We start from the raw sequence: 21956 nt of genomic DNA, 5'->3' as shown, positions 1-21956 counted from the left end.
GTCGGTGACGAGATGGAACTTTGCAGCTGTATTTCTTGGGGAGGGGTAAGTGCTTTTTATTTATGGGAAGAAGGATGTGTTTGAATGTTGGCTAGCCAAAGGGATGGACTGTGGCAGAAACTGCTGCTTTTCTACCTCAAATCTACTCTCTCTTTATCTCTTTTTAACAGAGCCCTAATTTTGTTCAGGGTGGCAATGTGCCAGCGAAAGTACTGTCTGCTTCAGTCTCCGTTGCAGGCAGAGGTGGCCAGATGACACACAGACTTAGGGTTTCTGGGATGTTTTTGCTTTTCTAACAGTTTCCTCGTGTTTTCACCTCCTTCGTCTTCTGCTTGTCTGGAATGTAGCTGCTGGAGTTGGAATAGCCTGTAGGTGACCAGGACACACAGGCGGGAGGGTGAAGCCCTACATGGTAATGTTGGCAACTGGAAAGACAGAAGGAGCATGGCTTCCTGATGGCAATGGGGTACAACTGTACCAGCTCTGGACTGCGTGCCTCTGGTCTTGTTATATGGGAAAAGGAAACCCCCATAGCCTTGGGTTTTTGTTTTTTTGCTGGGGAACACATTTTTAAATTGATACACATCCAAAATGAAACTCATCACTTTCTCCCTGAAATCCACTTCCCTTCCTGTGTTCCCTACTTGGTTCCCTTGACCACCATCTACTCAGAAATCAACATGCAACCCTTGACTTCTAACCTTTATTTGCCCCTCCCCCAATACCTAATAAATTTATTAGTTTTATTGATTCAATTTTTAAATCTCTCCCTATTACAAGTTGAATTGTGTCCCCCTAAAAGCTGTGTTAAACTCCTAGTCCTGGGCTTCCCTGGTGGCGCAGCGGTTGAGAGTCCGCCTGCCGATGCAGGGGACATGGGTTCGTGCCCCGGTCCGGGAAGATCCCACATGCCGCGGAGCGGCTGGGCCCGTGAGCGATGGCCGCTGAGCCTGCACGTCCGGAGCCTGTGCTCCGCAACGGGAGAGGCCACAGCAGTGAGAGGCCTGCGTACCGCAAAAAACCCCCCACAAAACTCCTAGTCCCCAGAACCTCAGAATGGGACCTTATTTGGAAATAAGGTCGTTGCATATGCAATTAGTTAAGATGAGATCATGCTGAAGCAGGGTAGATCCTTAATCCAATACAACTGGTGTCTATAGAATACGATGTGAAGAGACAAAGACCCACAGGGAGAACACAGAGGCAGAAATTGGAGAGATAGAGCTGCAAGCCAAGGAACACAAGGATTGATGGCCCCACCAGACGCTAGGGCGAAGGAAGGAGGACTCTACCCAGAGTCTCCGAGGGAGCTCAGCCCTGCTGACACCATGATTTTAGACTTCTAGCTTCCAGAACTGTGAGAGAATACATTTCTGTTATTTAAGCCGCCAAATTTGTGGTACTGAGACAGGCTGGGACCTGGGACCCTTTGCTGGGACCTGGGATACTTGTGCTGCTGTGCTGCAATGCTTGCACCTGACACACCTCTCCTTGAGCAACAAAGTACAAAGAAACTATATGGGATTAAAAATAACTGCCTGCATGGGCAGTTGGGACAAATTCTGGACCCCAAAGATACAAAGAGACCGAAAAACCCAAATGCCACTTTTGAAGAGCCTGGAGAAAAAACAGGGTGTCGGGAGCAAAAGCAGCGCATGCCCCCTGCACACAACACCACCTAAGCCACCCCTCTGGCCCGACCTCTGGACGCATCCCTACCCTCACCCCATGTAAGAAACAAGCTCTCCACCCCCTCGGTGACGGTTGGTGACGGAGCAAGCAAGGGAACATGTTTTTGTTCTCACTCCTCCCTGCTGCAGCAGAGGAGCCAATAAAACCATGACTGAATTTCTGGTCTGGCCTCTAGTCAATTTCTATTGCTTGGGGAAGGCCAAGAACCCTGTTCGTAACAGTACTTTGTTACAGCAGCCTCAGGGTACTTACACACGCCCTAATGAATTCACACTCTACCAAGTCACCAGACTCTTGTTTTGCTGCAAGAGCCTCGGAACTGGTCCCCCAGCTTCCAGTGTTGCTTCCTTTCCATTCCTGCCCAACATAACAGCCTGAATGAGCTCTGTAATGTTCAAATTACTCACCTGTTTACACACGTTTCAATGGTTTCCCGGTACTCTAAAGATAAATTCTGAACTCCCTTACCTGATACAAAAGGCCCTGTGTGCCTTTCCATCATCAGCTAGTCCCATGCTTTTCAGCTACTTCCCATGCCTGCAAAATTCCCCCAGTGTTCCTACCCTGTTTGACCTCTGGGCTTTAATTCCCATTAGATGTCTCTTCTCCCGAGAAGCCATCCTCTACTCTCCCAACACTGATAGTGCCCCTGCTCTGTGCTCCCTTAAAGCCTGGTTCTTCCTGCATCAGAGCGTGGATCCCATTTATTACGATGCTCGCCTGCTTGTCTATCTACCTCCCTAGTCTGCAAACTCCCGGGAGCAGGGACTGTGTCTTCCCCAGCACGATAGCTTCAGTGACCAGCAGTGACTGCTCCATTTCCGGTGCTCAATATATTGGATTGAGGGGAGCAGAGGGCTGCCTGCTTTTATTGTCTTTCCCCTGAGTTTCAGATTTTGAAAGATTTTAACCAGTAAACACAATTTATTCCTTAAGTTAACCTATTGGGTCTTATCAGGGGATTCATGCATGGTTTTCTTTTCTTTCTTTCATTCTTTTTAATATTGAAGATTGCCTGAAGAACTTCTAAACTGTTTTCTTTTTGAGGAATAACTTGGGAGCCTAACAATACTGGGTTTTTTTTAACATCTTTATTGGAGTATAATTGCTTTACAATGGTGTGTTAGTTTCTGCTTTATAACAAAGTGAATCAGTTATACATATACATATGTTCCCATATCTCTTCCCTCTTGCGTCTCCCTCCCTCCCACCCTCCCTATCCCACCCCTCTAGGTGGTCACAAACCACCTAGCTGATCTCCCTGTGCTATGTGGCTGCTTCCCACTTGCTATCTATTTTACATTTGGTAGTGTATATATGTCCATGCCACTCTCTCACTTTGTCACAGCTTACCCTTCCCCCTCCCCATATCCTCAAGTCCATGCTCTAGTAGGTCTGTGTCTTTATTCCCCGTCTTACCCTTAGGTACTTCATGACCTTTTTTTTCTTTTTCTTAGATTCCATATATATGTGTTAACATACGGTATTTGTTTTTCTCTTTCTGACTTACTTCACTCTCTGTGACAGACTCTAGGTCTATCCACCTCAGTACAAATAACTCAATTTCGTTTCTTTTTATGGCTGAGTAATATTCCCTTGTATATATGTGCCACATCTTCTTTATCCATTCATCTGTTGATGGACACTTAGGTTGCTTCCATGTCCTGGCTACTGTAAACAGAGCTGCAATGAACATTTTGGTACATGACTCTTTTTGAATTATGGTTTTCTCAGGGTATATGCCCAGTAGTGGGATTGCTGGGTCGCAGTACTGGTTTTTGAATCTAGTCAATCTCCCTCCATTTAATAGAAAAGGGAACTGAGGCCCCAGAGGTGAGATGACTTGCCTGAGGTTGAAGTGCGTTAGTAATATCACGAGGTTAAGACTCAAGTTTTCTGACTTGTATGCAGGATTCTCTCTGCTCTTTCACAATAGCTAAGCCAATTGTGTGTTGGTGCAATGTTTAACAACCGACTCTCTAGGGGAAACAAAAAAGAGCCTGGGTTTAAAGCATTTGTCGGTTTCTGCTGAGTAAATGCTCTCATCTTGGCTAATTTCAAGCCACCTCTGTGAAGTCACTGAACAGGAGAATTGGTTCAAGCAGGCTCCAAACTCCACACTCTCTGCTTTCTTAAAGGTTTGTAGTTGGAGGCTTCAGCCCCTCGGAAAGTGGCCGTTGCCAGAACATGATAAATGCTGGCAATGAAGTGATGTAAACGGCTATAGATAAAAGTACCGGATCCCAAAGGAATGACCTGCTGAAAATATGACAAGATGGAAAACTCATATGAATAGAAGGTGCTGTTCATTGTCATGTGTTGGAACCAAAAGCCTGTGATAACCTCTGCAAACACGAGTTAAATGAAATAGAAATACAAGTCCCGAAACAGTCCCATCTCCCCTCAGTAGCTTTTCTGATTTATCTCAGGCAGAAATAATTCCTCCTTCCTTAGTAGTTCCCATATAGTTATAATCAGTTGCTTTTTTTTTTAAGAATTGCCAACAGAATGTATCCAAAGTCCCTAGCTTGGCAAAGAGGCCTTTTACCAAATGAATTTTCAAAGGAGGTGGGGTGGGGTGGCAGGAGGAACACAGGCTGTGGGGCTTGTCAGCTCTGGGTTCAACTCCTGTCCCACTACTTAATGCTCTGAGGCCTCAGGCCAGTGTCCTGACCTCAGTTTGTTCATTCTTGGATACATTCCTTGTAAGGCTGACACAGGATGAAACAATGTAAGACATGTCAGGTGCCTAACACGCCACCTGGCACAGTCTAAGAAGGCAAGAAATACCTGTTCTCTCCTTTGACAGGTTAAACATTTCCTGCCTGTACAGACCGTCTGTACATTAAAAAAAATTTTTTTAATTAATTAATTAATTTTAGTTTTTTGGCTGCGTTGGGTGTTCGTTGCTGTGCGTGTTCAGGGCTTCCTCTAGCTGCGGTGAGTAGGGGCTACTATTCGTTGCGGTTCACGGGCTTCTCACTGCGGTGGCTTCTCTTGTTGCAGAGCACGGGCTCTAGGTGCGCGGGCTTCGGTAGTTGTGACACAGGGGCTCGTAGTTGTGGCTTGTGGGCCTAGAGTGCAGGCTCAGTAGTTGTGGCACACGGGCTTAATTACTCTGCAGTATGTGGGATCTTCCCAGACCAGGGCTCGAGTCCGTGTCCCCTGCATTAGCAGATGAATTCCTAACCAATGCACCACCAGGGAAGTCCCCATCTGTACATTTTTAAGACCTTGTTTTCCTGTGAATTAATTAGTTCATTTGCTCAGTCTCCTAACAAATATTTAGAGAGAGAGAAATGCCTCTGTGCATCAAATCTCTGATTACATTGTCTTTAATATCTAGTGATTTTGCAGAACATGGACACAGGTAAGTTCTTGGACTCGGGTCAGGGTAGCAAGTAAGAACCCAGGAAAGTTGTTTTTAAATGTGGACCAAAGTGCAGAAGGGCAGTAATGAGGAACCTGCTCACGATTAAGCCTCACTAAATGAAGACTCTAACTGTGAGCTGCCGTAGTGGAACCCCACTAAGGGCTGGGCACCTACCTCACAGCCTTAAACCCACTCCTTTAACCCTCCCATTAACCCCACAGTGGTAGAATTATCCCCATTTTGCTGATGAGAAAGCTGATGTACAGAGAAGTCCATGCTCCGTCATGTTCCTTGTGCACTTCTACTATGTGCCAGGCACTGTTCTAGGCATTGGTGAGAGAGCATGGACGGACAAAAATCCCCGCCCTTGTGGAACTGACACGAACAAGACAACAAAGGAGATGAATAAGTGAAATGTCTCATATGTCAGGTGGTGCTAAGTGCCCTGAAGAGAAATAAAGCAGAGCAGGCGTTTGGGGCAGGGGAGGCTGCAGTTTGATGTAAGGTTACCGGGAAAGGTCTCAGGGAGAAGGTGACCTCCGCGCAAAGAGGGGAGGGAGTGGGCCAAGTAGATAACTGGCTCAGAAACTTGCCTGAGGTTACTAGGAAGTATCACTGGGCACTGGAAGGGCTGTTTGTCAGGCTCTAAAGCCAGGGCTCTCATTTCATCAGGCCTCTTTTTTCAAAAAGCAGCGCTGCTGTTCTCCAAGCAGGGTGTGTGTACAAGTCTGTCTGTCTGTCTGTCTGTGAACGTGTTATATTTCCCTGGGGCTGATCGTGTGGGGGCCCAAGCTTCCCTGACAGCTCCCAGGGCCTCAGGCCTCACATTATTGGTTTTCATGGAAACTTGGCAACTTTCTCCCCCCACCCCACCCTTTGCCCTGCACCACATTCCAATGGCTTTATTTGTGTGCCTTGGAGGCTGGCCAGGGCTGGGCCTGGGACAGGTTGCCATGGCGATCTCCCACTCCTTCCAGATAGAACTTCTCAAGGATGTTGCCTTTGGGCCTGAAATAGTTCAGGCCTGCTCTCCGGCACAGCAGGAAGAGCTGAGTTAGGAAACCCCTTTCAATCAGCTTTTGAACTTGCACAAACCCAACCCTGGGTGAGAAAGACTTCTGGGGGTTGTTCTCCAGGGCACCCCAGGTTTGGGATTGGGAATGGTTTTCCTTGGGCTACTGGAATAACTACTATCAGTTGTTACATACCAGGTGCTGTATTCAGAGCCTGCCTCTGAGACCTGCAGAAACAGAACAGTTTTTTAAAAGCTCAACTTTACTGATGAATCTGCATCCAATAAAATGCACCCATTTTAAGTGTACAGTTCAATGAGATTTGACAATGTATATACACTTGGGTAATGACCACTACAATTAAGATATAAAACTTTTCCATCACCCCCCAAAGTTTCTTCCTGCTGCTTTGCAGTTATCCTCCCACCTCCCCAACCTCTGGGCCCAGGCAGCCACTGATCTGCTGTCTGTCACCATGGATTCATTTTGCCTTTTCTAGAAGTTCATGTAAATAGAGCCATCTAGTATGTGCACTTTTGTGGCATGTGTCTTTTGTTCAGCATAACGTTTTTGAGATTCATCTGTGTGGTTGCCTGTTTATTCCTTTTTATTGCTGGTGCTATTGTATGGAGTGACTGTAACAGAGAACAAGCCTGACTCCATATTGGATCTAGTCCTTTAGCGCTAACCCTTGAGCGCTGTTGCCTGTGCTGAGTCATGCTGACTCTGCACCTTTGTGAAAGAATGTTGCCTGTAGCCTGAAATATACAAGATAGCCCATCCTCAAGGCTCTGACCTTTAAATGTGTAACACTTTTCCATTCCTATAGACATGAAAAGTTGCAGAACAGAGAATAACATTTGTCTTGTGGGAGGTTTATAGGAACACGGTGACCTGACCTACAGGGACAGCTGCAGGAGCAAAGGGTTCCAGCACCAAGAAGTTCACAGCAACCAGCTACCTCCTTCCCCCGCCACCCCCCCAGCCCACCCTCCCCTTTTAGTAGAAAAGAAGCCTGAATTCTAACTCGGGTAAGTTGGTTCTTTGGGACACTACACTTCTTGGTCTCCTGGCTTTCTGAGTAAATTCACTCTTCCTTGTCCAACAACTTGTCTCTTGACTTGCTGGCCTGTTGTGTGGTGGGCAGTACAAGCTTGGACTCCGTAATGTGACCACAGCTCGTCCATTCTCTTGCAGATAGACATCTGTGCTGTTTTCTGTGTTTAGTTATTGCAAATAAAGTTGTTATGTACATTTGTGTATAAATCTTGTGTGAACATGTACTTTAACCTCTTCTGGGTAACACCGGGAGTGGAATGGCTGGGTCATGTGGTAAATACTGTTTAACTTTAGAAGAAACTGCCACATAGCATGTTTTGAGGTAGCACTGACTGGGTGCAATTGGTTTTTGCTCACAGGGACTAGAACTAGTGAAACTGAGCCCCCCTAAAACCGAGTTCCCATGCTGGGTTTATGATTAACCTCTCAGTTCAAAACTGTATTCCCTTCATTATCCCACCCCCTTCCCCTCAGGATTGAGGAGTATCAAAGAAAAGCAGGGATTGAAACTGAGCAGGATTCTGTGGGGCCTTCCCAGGTGCAAAAGCCCCTCTGTGTCCCCTGTTTCTTGATTGTAGAAAGAGGCTTTAGTCTCCTAGGACTTCCCTGAGTTCCAAAGAACAGAATCAAGCAATTACTAATTAAGGAGGTGAGGGAATGAAGAAAAAAAGGAAAAGCAGTCTAGAAACAATAGTTCAGTGGATAAAACAGAGTCCTAGTTCTTCCTCAAGGGATATACATAACTATCTGATGCATATTTTTGAGTTGTTCTTCAGATACTGAGACCCCCCCCCCCACACACACACACACATACTCAGATGGAGGATGGTGACTCCTTGCTGACCACAATTATGTAGATCCTAGACTGGTTGCCACCAGAAGGTTGATGATTAAGATTCCTGAAACACCATCCTGTTACCTCATCACAAACCAATCAGAAGAAAGTCTGTGAGCTGCAACCCTCACCCCAAATGTGGCCTTTAAAAACCCTCCCCTGAACACCATCTGGGAGTTTAGGTCTTTTGAGCATGAGCTGCCCATTCTCCTTGCTTGGTGTCCTGCAATAAAAGCTGCACTCTCCTTTACTGCAACCTGCTGTCAGTAGATTGACTTTGCTGTACATTGGGTGAGTGGACCCATGTTTGGTTTGGTGACACTACCAATACCTTGTGAGAAGGGTAGAGCAAGGATTTCAAGGTAGCAAGAAGGGAGAGCAGGGTCCTTTATCAGTGAGTAACTTGCCTGCCTATTTAGGGACGTTTCCATGGATACCTACTGGTAGGTAGCTAAGAACAGGTGGGGAAAGAGTCAGGTAGTGAAGTGGCCACAAGGAAGAATGTTTAAGGGCAGTAGTGTGACTGGGTGAAGGGGGATTGGGGGTACTTTAGAAAGATGTGTGTGTAGTGGGGAGGGGACTCAATCACACACCCCAAAATCTCAGTACAAAGTCTGGTTTTCAGTGGTTGACAGTTCTCCTTAAGGCAGCTTGCTTTTCTGCCCCATTTTCCACTTCTGAATATCCACTACTGTCCAGGAGAAAGGAAGGCAAAAAGAGGAACACATATCTGCTGTATCTGCTCTCTCTCTCTCAGCACTAGACATACTTTTCTTATTTAATCCTCCCAAACACTTGGCAAGGTCTGTGTTCTTCATCCAGTCTTGGAGACCAAAAGTATTTTAATGAATAGTTGTAGATAATCATCTAAGGAGGGTGTTAGGTGGAGTTACTGCTCTTCATAAGAAAGGAATAGCTGGACCTGGGGGGTGAGGCTGGAGGGGCATCAGCAGCTAAGAGGGTGAAGAGGGGCTGGAAGATATAAGTGAGAGAGACAGAGAGAGGGACAACTGTGGCAGCTGCTAAAGGAAGAGGAATTTGAAGAAAGAGCTGAAGGCTGTAGAGTATGCCACCACAAAATATGACTGTAGGCGTTTAGGCCATGCCGCGCCCCAAAGTATGCTGCTTTGATATATCTATTATTTTGAACTGTAGGCATTTGAAAAACAACAAATGCACGGACAGGCTTTCTCTGAACTCCCCTATCTGCCTAAAGATAAATCCTCCCAAAGAAACTCAGATGTCATAAATCCCCTCCCTGGGAATTTCGTTAACAGGGGAAGATTCATTCTTATCATAGGAGAGGAGACTGGATGTCAATACCACACCCAGGTAACTTTGTCACAAACTATCTTATCTCCCACATATTCTTCTAAGAGCCCATTCATCTTTCCACCAAATTACATACTCTCCCCTAAGAGGCCTACATCCCCTTACCTCTTTCCCTATGAACATAGTATTTAATCCTGAATTCTAAAGCCACCTCTTTGGGGTGCTCATTTTTCCTGGGTATCTCCCATGTATACATGAGCCATACATGTTAATAAACTTCTGTTTGCTTTTTTCTTTTATGCTTTTCTCTATTTTTTATTACAAGGGTCTCAGCTAAGAACTCATAAGTGTAAAAGGCAAATTATTTTTCCTCCCCTACAAAGCCAAGATTTGGGGGAAGTTTTGCTATGTGATGTGTACTATAATTCCAGGAAAAATACTCATTACTCATTTTTGCCTTCAGAGGTGTGTGTGTGTTTTAATGTGATTATGTTTGAAATTGATTTTAAGTCTTGAGTGGGTTCATAGAGGCTCAGTTACTTGTAAATAACATGTAAATGGAGAAACAGAATCATTGAGTGAGTAATTTGCCCAAGGTCACACAGCTGGATCCAGATTTGAACTCAGTTTCCTGACTCCAGTGTTCTTTCCCAACCCACTGCACCGTTTGCTGAGGTTCTAGGAACTTGCCTTGGGTGCCAAGATAAGACACTGTCCTCTGTTTTGTAATTCCCCATTTTTTTTCAGTGATTCCATCTACAGATGGATGGCTGGTCTACATAACTTGTGAAGTAAATGAGAATATGTCAAAATATCCCTTTTTAATGTAAGAATTATTTTGAGCTGAAGGCAATTAAGAAATAGCAAATGCAGGAAAAGCTCTCTATACCTTCCCCAGTTCTGCTTAAAGGCAGGATATAAATTTTCCTTTACTATGACCCTGGACTCTTATCAGACCAGAGACAAACGTTACTGTAAACAAACAAACAAACAAACCAACCAACCATTAATTTTCCCCCATGTATTTACTTTCACACAGCTTGTTGCCCTTTGAAGCCTAAAACTTCTTTCTTTTGACCTGCCATTGCTCTACAAATCTATTGTTCTTTGTTGAAGAACAAAGATAAGCTACATAAGCTACCTAAGCCTGAGTTCTAAGCTACCTCCTTAAATTACTCATCTCTGAGTTTCTCCCATGTTTATATGAAATATACATGTTGACAAAATTCTGTTTGTTTTCTCTTGTTAATCTATCTTTTGTTACAGAGCCCCAACTGAGGAACTTAATTAAGATAGGTAGAGGAAATATTTTTCCTCCCCTACACGGGACCTCTGAAATTCACACATGTGGTGTTTGAATCACAGAAGACAAAACAATATCTGCCTGCAGAAGTCTGAGTAAGAAACTCACATCCCTGAGTCCCAGTTTACAGCTCTCTCCGCATGTTGAACTTCGCCTACATATGGTATTCGTTTTCTTATTCTCACCGTGTGATGAATATGCTACCTGAACAGAGGGAGAGAAGGTGAAGGAAGGCCTAGGGCTTCGGAACTGGAAGTGGTGTCCAAGATAACTTAGCCTGATTCCCTCATTTTAGAATGAGGGAAGGTCTGAAGCCCAGAGGTGGGACGTGCCTCCCCCCTCCACCCCTCCTCTCAGGTCCTCCCCCATTTATGCCACCAGCATTGACTTATTTTTAAGCCTCCTCTGTGAACTTTCTCAGTCTGTCCCAGCGTGCTCATTCCCTGCCCCGCCCCATAAAATTGTCCATTTGCTTCTTTATGCCTTTCCTCTCTCTGCTGTCAGTGGTCTGTTTGCATGGCTGTCACCGTTAGGCCGGGAGCTTTCTGAGGGCAGGGACAATGTCTAGCTCAATTTTTTGATCCTAATGCCTAGCACAGTGCCTGGTATATAGCCAAGTACTCAGTGAATTTCCTTTTATTATAAATGTAATGCACGTTTATAAACTCTCAAACATGTGGAAAGTATGCTTCCCTCTCCCGCAGCTCCTCTCTCCAGCCATCATTCAGTCTCTTTTGTGACCTTCCAGACATTTTCTCTGCATATAGAAAGCATACATAGGTTTACCCATCTTTAAAAACGTAACCCTCTTGCTATAGAAATGATTGTTGCTTATTTCTTTTTCCCAGTACAAATGTAAACAAATAAAGCGATTTTGTCCAAATTCACTTATCTGTTTCTGTGTAATTAGCCATTCTCAAGCTCAGTGACTTATAACAACAATCATATTATTTGCTCAGGTTTCTGTGGGTCAGCTATTTGGGCTGCGCTGGGCGGCATTTCTGCTGGTCTTGGCTGGGACTGCTCATACAACTGCAGTCAACTGTTGCGTTGGTTGGGGCCTCAGCAAGGGTGATTCTCTGCTCTTGGGTCCCCTGTGAGCCTTTACGGGATTCCACTGCCAATTCTATTCTTGAGAATGGGCCAGGGATTGAAGATGGCAGGGAGCAGGGCCCCTTCTCAGTGACACACTAACACTTAAGCTTCCCTGCTCTCCTCCCCAACTCATCTCTCTCCTCTCAATCCTGCAGCTGGAAAAACTGCTTTTACTTTCTTGCATGTTCTTCTGAATTTATTGAGACATAAATATTGTGCTTTGAATCTTTCATGACTTAGGTTTTAAAATTCAACAGCCTTTTCCCCTCCCCACCCCCACCCTCTTTTTTTCAAATATGACCTTGGCCATAAATTTCAAAGGTCTATTTTGAAACTAAAAAAGCTAAGAATTGACTTTCTGTTTTGCTGCGTTCTCCATGACTTCCTGGAGGGTAAGCTTCAAATGCCCTAGCTGCTTCTTGATGAGGGGAAGGATTCAGGAACAAAAACCACACTGGATAACACTGTAAAACTCTACCCTCCTGCATGGTTAGAGCTGTTTATTTACATAGGCCTAGGTGCACCAGGGAAAATAATTTGAACTTTGCTCTCACTTGGGGGTTGAATTTACCTGGGCATGTTTGGTGTCGGGGTGGGAATAGACTGGGTGGGGGGTTAATGGATCCACATCAGCTCACTTGTAGGTGGAATTGTGTTCCCCGGGACAGGCGACAATAGGGAAGAAGGAATGTGGCCATGCCAGGCTCGGCTATGGGGCCTTGGACAGGTGTGGGCGGTGGCTCCTCCACACAGGGTGAGGCAGTAGCTGGAACTCTTGCTAGTGGCTCATGGTTACACTGGGGAAGGAAAAAGCTCCTGGTGTAAAAGCTGAGAGTTGTGGCACCAGAAACCCAAGCAAAGAGAAAGTTGAGTCCTTCCCCTGCCAGCAGCTGATAAGCAGGCTGCAGAGTCAGATGTCCAAGTGGCATTTGGGGTGGTGCTGTTGGCAGCTTGTGGACAAGAATTGAGGTGGGTGGCAGGCGGGCAGGTAGCAACAGCAAGGTCGGGAGCCCAAGGGTGTGGATCTGGGTGATAGGTAAGGAGAAATGCAAGAACTCTTGGCACACGATGACTGCATCCAAACCCCTACACTAAGAGACGCGACCAACCCTAGCATGGCTTCTAGCAGCCTAAGGCTGTGTCCCTGAGACCTCAGAACCCGCTTTTGAGTTCCTTCCTGTCTGGAAAAGCTCAGGGCTGTCAAAAGAATTTACTGTTTGTTTTAGCCAATGCCTGACCTAGGTCTCTGAAGGCTTATTCTCCTTCTGTCCCTTTGAGATGTATATGTAACTCCTACAACTCAGGAGTGTCTTTTCCAAGGACCTGAGAGTCATCCCTTTGAAAGGCACTCATCAGGAAGGATAGGGCCTCCAGTCTCCCAGTCTCTCCCCTCCCTACTCCCTCATTCTCCCTTTAAAATGCCCTAGTCACCTCTGCGCAAAGTGCGTGGAGCTCAGCAATACCCCTACTGTCGGTAGTTACTGAATAAAATCTGTTTTTGCCGTTTTAACTCATGTCCAGCTTTGTTTATCTTTGACAGTTGCTAAGGAATTGGCAATGGCCTGGGAAACTCAAAGCTACGGACGGATGAGTGGCGAGTCACAGGTGTGCTGGTGTCCAGGCCAATGTGACAAGGACCGATGGACCAGTGCCTTGGACAGCATTGGTTTGGGCGGCATTTGAGGACACAGTGGGGGCTGCAGACGGGGGGCTTTGGTCCAAGAGGAGCAACAAGATGTGCAGTCCGGAGTGGTTGGCTGTCGGCAGAGAACATGGGAGACGCCACCTCCTGGCAGCCCTGGAAGAGATACAAGAGGCGGCCAGGAACCCCAGAAAGGAGGCAGCTGGCATCCTTCTCCTTCACACGTGTCAGTGTTGGACCACAGTCTCTCTGTTGATGGGACCACATTTGTGCACACAAACCTTAGAAGGAAACCCCTGTGTGTTATTGTGGCAATTCTTGGAGATTCCTGTTCACCCATGAATCTCTTTATTGGGGACCATTTCTGGACGTCATGGTCACTGACCTCTTGATTGAAAGGAATTTTTTCCTTTTTTCCCAGAAGGAGGGAAAAGTTCCTCCTGAGGGGGAAAAAATGGTGAAAAGAAAATTCTAGTAAATGGAAAATGATGTGGAAGGGCCCTCTTGTATGTGATAGGTAAGTGAATGGGCTCTCAGGATGAGGTCAGACTTTTCGGAAATTAAGGAAGCCCCATGGAGGGGGGGTGGGGGAAGAGAGGTGGAAACAGGGCACAAAGCCGAAAACCCAGGACCCAAAGACTTCCTGCCTGCCCCATGGGTGACCAAGGGTGATAATTTCAAGCCTGAATTTCGAGTGATATTCAATTTTTATATGTGGGCTTAGTATTTGCCATAGTATTTGCAGTTAATTATGTTTCCTTCTATATTTGTGTGTTAAGATGAATCACTGTTGTTCCAGGTATTTTTCTGAGCTAAGTGGAGGGGGGCACGTGCGAAGTGAGGCCTGCGGAGGGGGTGGGAGTGGGTCTGGAGAAAAATGATTTTGCTTCCGTTTATGGATTTGTATATATACTTGGATAACTGCCTGTTTGACTAGGGCTCGTTTGGTTTGGTTTATGGGTCTGCCTTGCTTCCCTGCCCACCCTCACACGCCCCCAGTGTCTTAGAACAAATCTTCACCTTCCTCCAGGGCAGGTGCCTATGTGTTGCAGGAAAACGGGGCGCGAGAGGATGGTCATGTCCCAGGTCTCGGGCAAGTGACCGATAGGGATGGGATAGGCTGCCAAGTGAGGGTCCTTGGCTTTGCACAAGTAAGAATTCAAGACCAAGCCGTAGTAAAGTGAAAGCAAGTTTATTTAGAGAGGTACACATTCCATAGACAGAATGCTGTCCTTCTGAGAAGGGAGACTGGTCCCAGGGCATAGGGTCGTTTTGGAAAGTGATAGCGCCCCGAAATATGTTAGTTTTTATGGGCTGGGTAATTTCATAGGCTGATGAGTGGGAGGATTATTCCAACTATTTTGGAGAAGGGGTGGGGATTTCCAGAATTGGGCCACCGCCCACTTTTGGCCTTTTAGGTAAACCTCGGAACTGTCATGGCACCTGTGCGTGTGTCACTTGGCTTATGCTAATGTATTACAATGAGCGTATAATGAGGCTCGAGGTCTACTGGAAGTCGAATCTTCCGCCATCTTGGGCCTAGTAGGTTCTAACCAGTTTTTGTCGAATCCCTCCTGTCTCATGTGGGGTGATGTTGGCCATTCAAAAGCCCTAAAAGGGTTAGGATGCAAACAGAAACATGATTTACTCTTCCCTCTTTCTCCAATCTTCAGGGCTGGGGAATCAATTTAGGGAGACTGCCGCCTCTCAAGGTTTCTTCTCTCTAGGCAGTTGAGGGGAAACCGAGAGCAGTGGAGCTGCTTGGTGGGGGGAGGCCGGCACCAGGAGCCATCCTCTGTCACCTGGGGTTAACTGGGGTAGGGGGTGCTCCCAGCCCTGGGGCTCATCCCCTTCCCTCTCCTTAAGTTCATAAGAGCTGATGTCAATTTGGGCTTAATCTTTAACTCTTTCCACTTCTTACTTCCAGACAAATTAGTTGATCAATAGCTGATTTGATCCTGATCATTTAGCCACAGATTGAAACTTTTTCCATTTCATCAGTCTCACTTTTCTTTTTTTTTCCTTTTCTGCTTAGTTTGGGTTGAATAGACACAGCTCTTTTCCTTTATTGCATGCTTTATTTTTTTGTGCTTTAAAACTGTTCTCACGGTGACAATTCCTTCCAGATGCACCTGTAACTTTCCATTCCTCATTTTCTCACCACTTTCAAAGTAAATGTTATTTCTACATTGGTTACTTTTGTAATTTTGCCTCTTATTAGTGCTTTCAAGATTCTCACGGGTGTTATGCTTATTGGTTATTATGGGGTTGACAACGTGTGAACAATTACTTGGGCACAAGGATGTCAACACAGTTGAGTCATGGACTGTATTGTTCACCATGGCAGGTCTCAAATGACCTTTCACTATAGTCGGTGCCATCTGTTGGTGGAGGGAAGTGTTGACATTCTTTTTTCTCGAGTTTTTCTTTTTGTGCATCTATAGACATTGAAATTTAAGTGGAAAAGCTTCTTTATACAGATTCTTCTGTGGCTTTAAAAGTAATTCATTATAGGGGGGTGGAGGAGGGATGGATTGGGAGTTTGGGATTAGCAGATGCAAACTATTATATATAGAACAGATAAACAACAAGGTCCTACTGTATAGCATATGGAACTATATTCAATATCCTGTGATACCATAATGGAAAAGAATATGAAAACGAATGTATATATATATATATGTATAACTGAGTCACTTTGCTGTACAGCAGAAATTAACAACATTGTAAATCAATTCTACTTCAATAAAATAAAATTTCAAAATAATTCATTATATACAATAGTTGTGTTTCCTTGTCAGTGCACCTAGATCTGCTTCATTCTCTTTGCTCTGTGTAGTATTCCACAGTATAGGTACACTATAACTTATTACAAAATTCCCCTGTGGATGGACATTTAGCTTGTTCCTAGATTTTTTTTTTTTTTTACTACAGATAATCTTGTAAAATACATTTCTTTAGGTTTAAATGTACTTTTCTTTGATTTTCATTGAAGCTGAGCATCTTTTTATGTGTTTATTGGCCATGTCAATAAGTAGACTTCTACTCCATGATTTTTAAGTGCTACACAATATTACACGATATGGCTTTATCACTACTTACCATAGCCCTTGATGTTGGACATTGTGTTGTTTCTTTACTAATCAAATGTTTTTTTATATCTCCTGAACTGTCCTTCAGTAGGGGTAGGGGTGGGGGACTTGTGTAGCTGACCAGCTGTCTGAAAAATGTCTTGCAATTAATGAACTGGCTTATGTCATCCACTCGGTTAGGTGGTTTCAGATATTTGTATTTTATTGTGGAGACAGAGAAGCATAATTTTTGAACTGTTTGTTCAAACACTGAGCGCCAGCCAAATTCCACACTCTCCTCTACTATTCTAAAGAATACTGATCAAATTATATCAGAACTATTTGTTTCCTTTTTTGATTAATGTATATATCTGGTTAAGTGCCTTTTTGATTAGGACTTGCTTTAATTTGTCCATAGGAAGATTTAAGGCATCACTATTTGTCATATAAGAGGAAACACAGGACAAACTTTTTAGTATGTTAAAGGGTTTTTTAAGGGTACTTGTCCAGTTTGTGGAGCTGACTAGAATAACCTTCAAAGATTTTACAGCAGCTTGAATTTTGTTTATAATTGGCTTGTTCTGATGTGTTTCTCTTGATTGATGAAGCTGCGTCATATCTGATAGATTTGAGCACATACTTCTCTTTGAGCAGTCAGCTGACGATTATAGACTATTTGATTTCTTACCATGCTTCCCTAAGGAAAGATGCTTGCCTCCCTCTCTTCCTCTCTTTTTCTTTTATCTATTGAGGGATAACACACAGATTACAAAGTTCATAGCCAGGCTAATCCTAAATGCTTGATGGATTTTCACACATGTACATATCCACATGACCATCACCCAGATCAAGGTGGAGAATGCTTTCAGCAACCCAGCTAGCTTCCTCAAAACTTCCCAGTCCATACCACCCCGCTACTGGAGGTAACCACAGTTCTGACTTCTATTATCATCAGTTTTGCCTGTTCTTGCACATACGGTATGTGCTCTTGTGTGTGGCTCCTTTTGCACAATATTTTTGTTTTTGAGATTCATCGAAGTTATTGAGTGTGTTATGGAACCAAACTTGAGTCTGCTTGCCCGCGTGTAGTAAAGCTGATCTACTGATACCGGTTGTGGTGAAGGAATATGTACCGTGTATTGCAGGGCGCCAAGCAAGGAGTCCAGGCAGCTAATGCTCAAAAGGCCCAAACTCCTTGATGGCTTTCAGGGAAAGGTTTTTAAAGACAGGGTAAGGGAGGGGGATTATGGAGTGCATGACTAGCTTGTGGACATACTTCTGATTGGTTGGTAGTGAGGTAACTGGGAGTCAACACCATCAGCCTTCTGGTTCCAACTGGTCTGGGGTCTCCATGCTTGCAGACAGCATACAGTTAACTTCTTCCATCTGGTGGGGGTTTCAGTATCTGCAAAACAGCTCAACGGATATAGCTCAGAATATTATCTATAGCACTTGAGGAGGAACTAAACGTCCCTGACTCTGTTTAACGGCTAAACTATTATTATTTTGTCTTGCTTGACTGTTTCCCTTTGCTTCTGCATTTTCTCACTTCTCTGATTAAATTTATTCTTTGGAATTTGGGGAAGGCCTAGGAGGCTAAAGTTTTTCTACAAACAAGAGGAAGGTGCAGGACATAGGGAGGTCTGTCCCAGGAAGGCCCCATAGGGTCCTGCATGGACAAGTGTACAGAGGGCTGTTTTGTTGTCATTGCTGTTGAGTAGCAGCCCATTATATGCCTCTGCCGCAGTTTATTTACCCATTCATCTGTTGACTAATTTGAATTTTTCCCAGTCATTGGCTATTACAAGTCAAGCTACTAGGAACATTCTGTACATGTCTTTTTGTGCAACCATTTCTCTTGGGTATATACTTAGGATTGGTATTGCTGAATGAGAAGGTAGCCATATATTCAGCTTTAGAAAATTTTGCTAAACAGATTTCCAAAGAGGTTGCACCACCTTATATTCCTACCAGCAAGAGATGAGCATTCCAGTTGCTCCAAGTCCTTGTGAACATTAGTCAGTCTTTTTAATTCAGCCATTCTGATGGGAGTGTTGTGATGTCTCCTCATGGTTTTAATCTGTATTTCAAGGCTACTTGGTTCTGTGGGTCACTCTACCCAGGCTTTTACTTTTTATCTGAAAAGCCCTTATATTTTACATAGTGGAATATGCAAATGTTTAAAATGGTTTCTGAAAGCTCAAAGGTGCAGCATTACTCTTATTATTATTAAATTTTTTTTGGCTGCACCACACGGCTCATGGGATCTTAGTTCCCTGACCAGGGATTGAACCCAGGCCCTTGGCAGTGAGAGCACAGAATCCTAACCACTGGACCACTAGGGAATTCCCCCTAAAATGGTTTCTTAGATGATTGGACAACTTTCACAAATTTGCTTATTCCCAGCCTTGGCATCAATAGTCTCATAGGCTGAAGAATGCCTCTGTGTGTGTGTGTGTGTGTGTGTGTGTGTGTGTGTGTGTGTGTGTGTGTGTAACTGGTAAGTGTTTCGGAGAAGAAGCTTTCTCTAGAATGTTCTTGGAATATGGAGTTATGCCAGGTGATTCCTCCTCAGATCAGGTATCTTTTCAGTTTTAGGAAAGGGCTTTGTTCCTGAGATTCAGTTTAAAGCATCTGTTTACATAGGATTGGGAAAGGAAATGTGAGAAATAGGAGGAGTTCTGTCTCAAATATAAATCTGGGTAAGAAAGGCCTGAAGGAGTGAATTTTGCTGGCCTTGGACAATTACTGGCAGTGCAGTGACTGACTGGAAGACATCTTGGATAGGACCATTGTTAGATTAGTGGTGCATCTCATCACTCTAAGTTATAACTCAAAAATCACCTTCTCAATGAGGCCCACCCTGATTGACCTATTTAAAATGTAACACTCTCCTGATCCTCTTTACCTTGCTCTGTTCTTCCCCCCAAAGCCCTTATCATTTTCTAACCTAAATTATCTTTTCATTATTGTGCCAGTTACAAGCTATTTTAGCTCCAACTCACCTTCCTATATTCTTTGCAATGCTGGTGCTGGGACTCTGCAAACTACATTTCTGCTTTGCCAGCTGGTCCCCGTTAGACTCTGCATAGACAATGCCTGAGGGAGATTGCAGAATGGAGGAGGAGGAAGGGACTTGCTCCTCCCAGTTTGCTTCCTGTTCCGGTGAACATCTCTCCAGCTACAGATCTTCACCCCAGCAGTGGCAGTTCCTTCCTGTAGCAGCAGCTGAATCCACTTTGCAGTGTTTATAACACCTGCAGAAGCAGCCTCACTGTACCCCCTTCAGAGGTACTGGCACCAGCCGAGCAGCACCCTTCTCTGTTCCCCCACTCCTCCCTCCATCCCCACTATAATGGGAGCTTCGTAAGGGCAGGGATTTTGTCTGTTTTCCTCACAGAGCCATTCCAAGCAATTAATACTGCACGTGGGCACTTTGTAAGTGCTCAATAATATTTGTGGGCTGAATGAGTGGGTGGGTGCATGGGTGGATGGTTGCTGGTTTATGACTTCATGTGAATAACTTGTTTGATTGAGTTTTCTATTTAAGTTTTTGTCTAATTCTGAGCCAAGATTATCTGTAAAGTGAGGTTTAAATAAATTAGAATGTCATGTTCTTTTTCGAGATAGATGCAGTCCTCAGAACTTGGGTATTTTGATTTAAGGTTCATCTAATGAAGTTTTGGGGACAGCCTTGGATTGGGAGATAGAAAAGCAGGTTAAAGCTACTAATGACAGAGACAGCAGAATATTACTTTGGTCAGTGGTCAGCTCAGGAAATCAACGTATTTAACAAAACATGTTTTGAGACAAACTCATTCTAGACCAACTAATAGCCTTGCATTCTGCTTTTTTAGAAACTAGAATTTTACAGTCAGGTCACGATCACCGGTAAAAGCCCCTGACTTATAGAGACAGGAGTAGAGAAGAATCTCTCCAGCAAGAAGCAACAAGACCAAGTAAGGTCATAGTGACAACTTGCCCAAACGGAATTAATGCAGTGGTTTTCCATTTGATCAAAGAACAAGTGAGTGATTAAGATCCAAAGGTGTCTTGAAGTGATCACTTCAGCAGCACATATAGTACTAAAACTGGAATGAAACGGAGAAGATTAGCATGGCCCCTGCACAAGGATGAGATGAAAATTCGTGAAGTGTTCCATATTTTTCAGCTCCCTCACTCAAACACAGCAGAAGACAGCCCTCTAAGACTCAGGAAGTGGGTTCTCACCAGACACCTCATCTGCAGGCATCTTGCCTTGGACTTCCCAGCCTCCAGATCTTTGGGAAATGAATGTTTGTTCTTTAAGCCCAGAACAAAACAAAACAAAAAACCCCCCACAAAAGTACCTTGGAGACACCAGTGACTCAGAAAGTCACTGTTCATTAAAATAACGTTTTTTTTTTAAACTAGAATTTTAGTTCATCAAGCACCATTTAGATAGTGCTAAATTTTTAGTTTGACCTCGGAAAATTCTTTTAAAGATTTTATTGTCCATTTTTACAGAGCTGTAAGCATTGTCACAGGCCTCCAGGACAGTTTAGACTGAAAATATATTACTTACCTGCAGCACGGGTCATGGAGTTGCTTCTTTAAGTTTTGGCTTCTTGTGAAGAAAATGGGATCATTGAGTAATTTTGGTCACTTTGTTAATGTGTGTGTCTGAAGCTTTAACTCATAGTGATATTGCATAGAGAGGGGTTTGGTGCACTCATTTTATCAATATTACTAGTGCTGTCATATCTACTAAACCCTTTAAGAAAAGAGTCTGGTTCACTGGGTGTTTGCATGGGGTAGATATCTTCTTAGAGACTGACTTGTGAACCTACACTGAGAAACCCCAATGCTTCCCAGCAGTTTATGAGCTCAGTGGAACAAGGTAAGGTCTTTTCTAGCATGAATCTAAAGAAGTTTTCCTTTGTTGGTCTTGAAAGTGGATCCACCAACCCAGGTGCAAATTGATGGCAGAAACAGGGAAGTGTACGTAGAATTGTTTGTTTTGCGGTGCTGTGAATGATAAGATTTCACAAAACCCATAAGAGCTTGGCAGAAACTTACAGCTTTATGAGTGCTTTTGAAGATCTTTTTTGGGCTTGTTTTCTTTCTTTCTCTTTTTTCAATAATAGGGGTAAATCAGGATTCTTTTTTATGCATCTTCTCCTGACAAGACAGTAGGAGCTCAGATCAGTTTACCTGTTGGAATTTCTGCAATGTTTATTAGCCAAAGGGGAGCGATTCAGGCTGCTTAATGTTTGTAGTGGCACGTATTTTAGCTAAATTTGTCTTTTATTGATAGAAAAAAAGTTTCGGTGCTTCTGAACTCTGGGGATAACTGAGACAATATAAACTGTCTTGAATTGGGAAGAATTTGGAGGTTTTTAAAAACAATCTTTCAAGTGAAATGAGCACCTCTGTTGTTTGACATGGAGAGGGTTGGTCTCCAGTGGGGATTAATATCACAAAGGAGTTTTTTAGCAACAGTGGCAGAAACAATATTTGTGCATAGGAAGGCCTTAATTCTTCCAGGAAAAAACCCCACAAAACACTTTATTTAATTATGAAAGAGGACTGATAGAAATCAGCCTTGGGAAACTGAATGAA

At 44.1% G+C, this 21956-nt stretch overlaps 1 long non-coding RNA gene and 1 other non-coding gene across 3 annotated transcripts; both read left to right on the top strand.

The window, feature by feature from the left end:
* Positions 1 to 8157: 8157 nt before the first annotated feature.
* Positions 8158 to 16040, top strand: LOC138842881 (uncharacterized). 2 transcript variants are annotated; one of them, XR_011377847.1, is made up of 4 exons: positions 8158 to 8263; positions 9250 to 9304; positions 10511 to 10710; positions 13183 to 16040. It is a non-coding gene; the product is annotated as an uncharacterized lncRNA (long non-coding RNA). The 2 variants fall into 2 exon arrangements; XR_011377846.1 differs by lacking the exon at positions 9250 to 9304 and having other exon boundaries at positions 8159 to 8263.
* Positions 16041 to 20413: 4373 nt separating this feature from the next.
* LOC115867235 (U6 spliceosomal RNA) lies at positions 20414 to 20523 on the top strand. Its single transcript, XR_004045016.1, has one exon. It is a non-coding gene; the product is annotated as a U6 spliceosomal RNA (small nuclear RNA).
* The last annotated feature ends 1433 nt before the right edge of the window (positions 20524 to 21956 follow it).

The sequence above is a fragment of the Globicephala melas genome, chromosome 1, assembly GCF_963455315.2.
Source record: "Globicephala melas chromosome 1, mGloMel1.2, whole genome shotgun sequence".
Classification (NCBI taxonomy): domain Eukaryota; kingdom Metazoa; phylum Chordata; class Mammalia; order Artiodactyla; family Delphinidae; genus Globicephala; species Globicephala melas.
The sequence above is the reverse complement of the archived record's forward strand: the minus strand, read 5'-3'. Positions and strand labels throughout refer to the sequence as shown.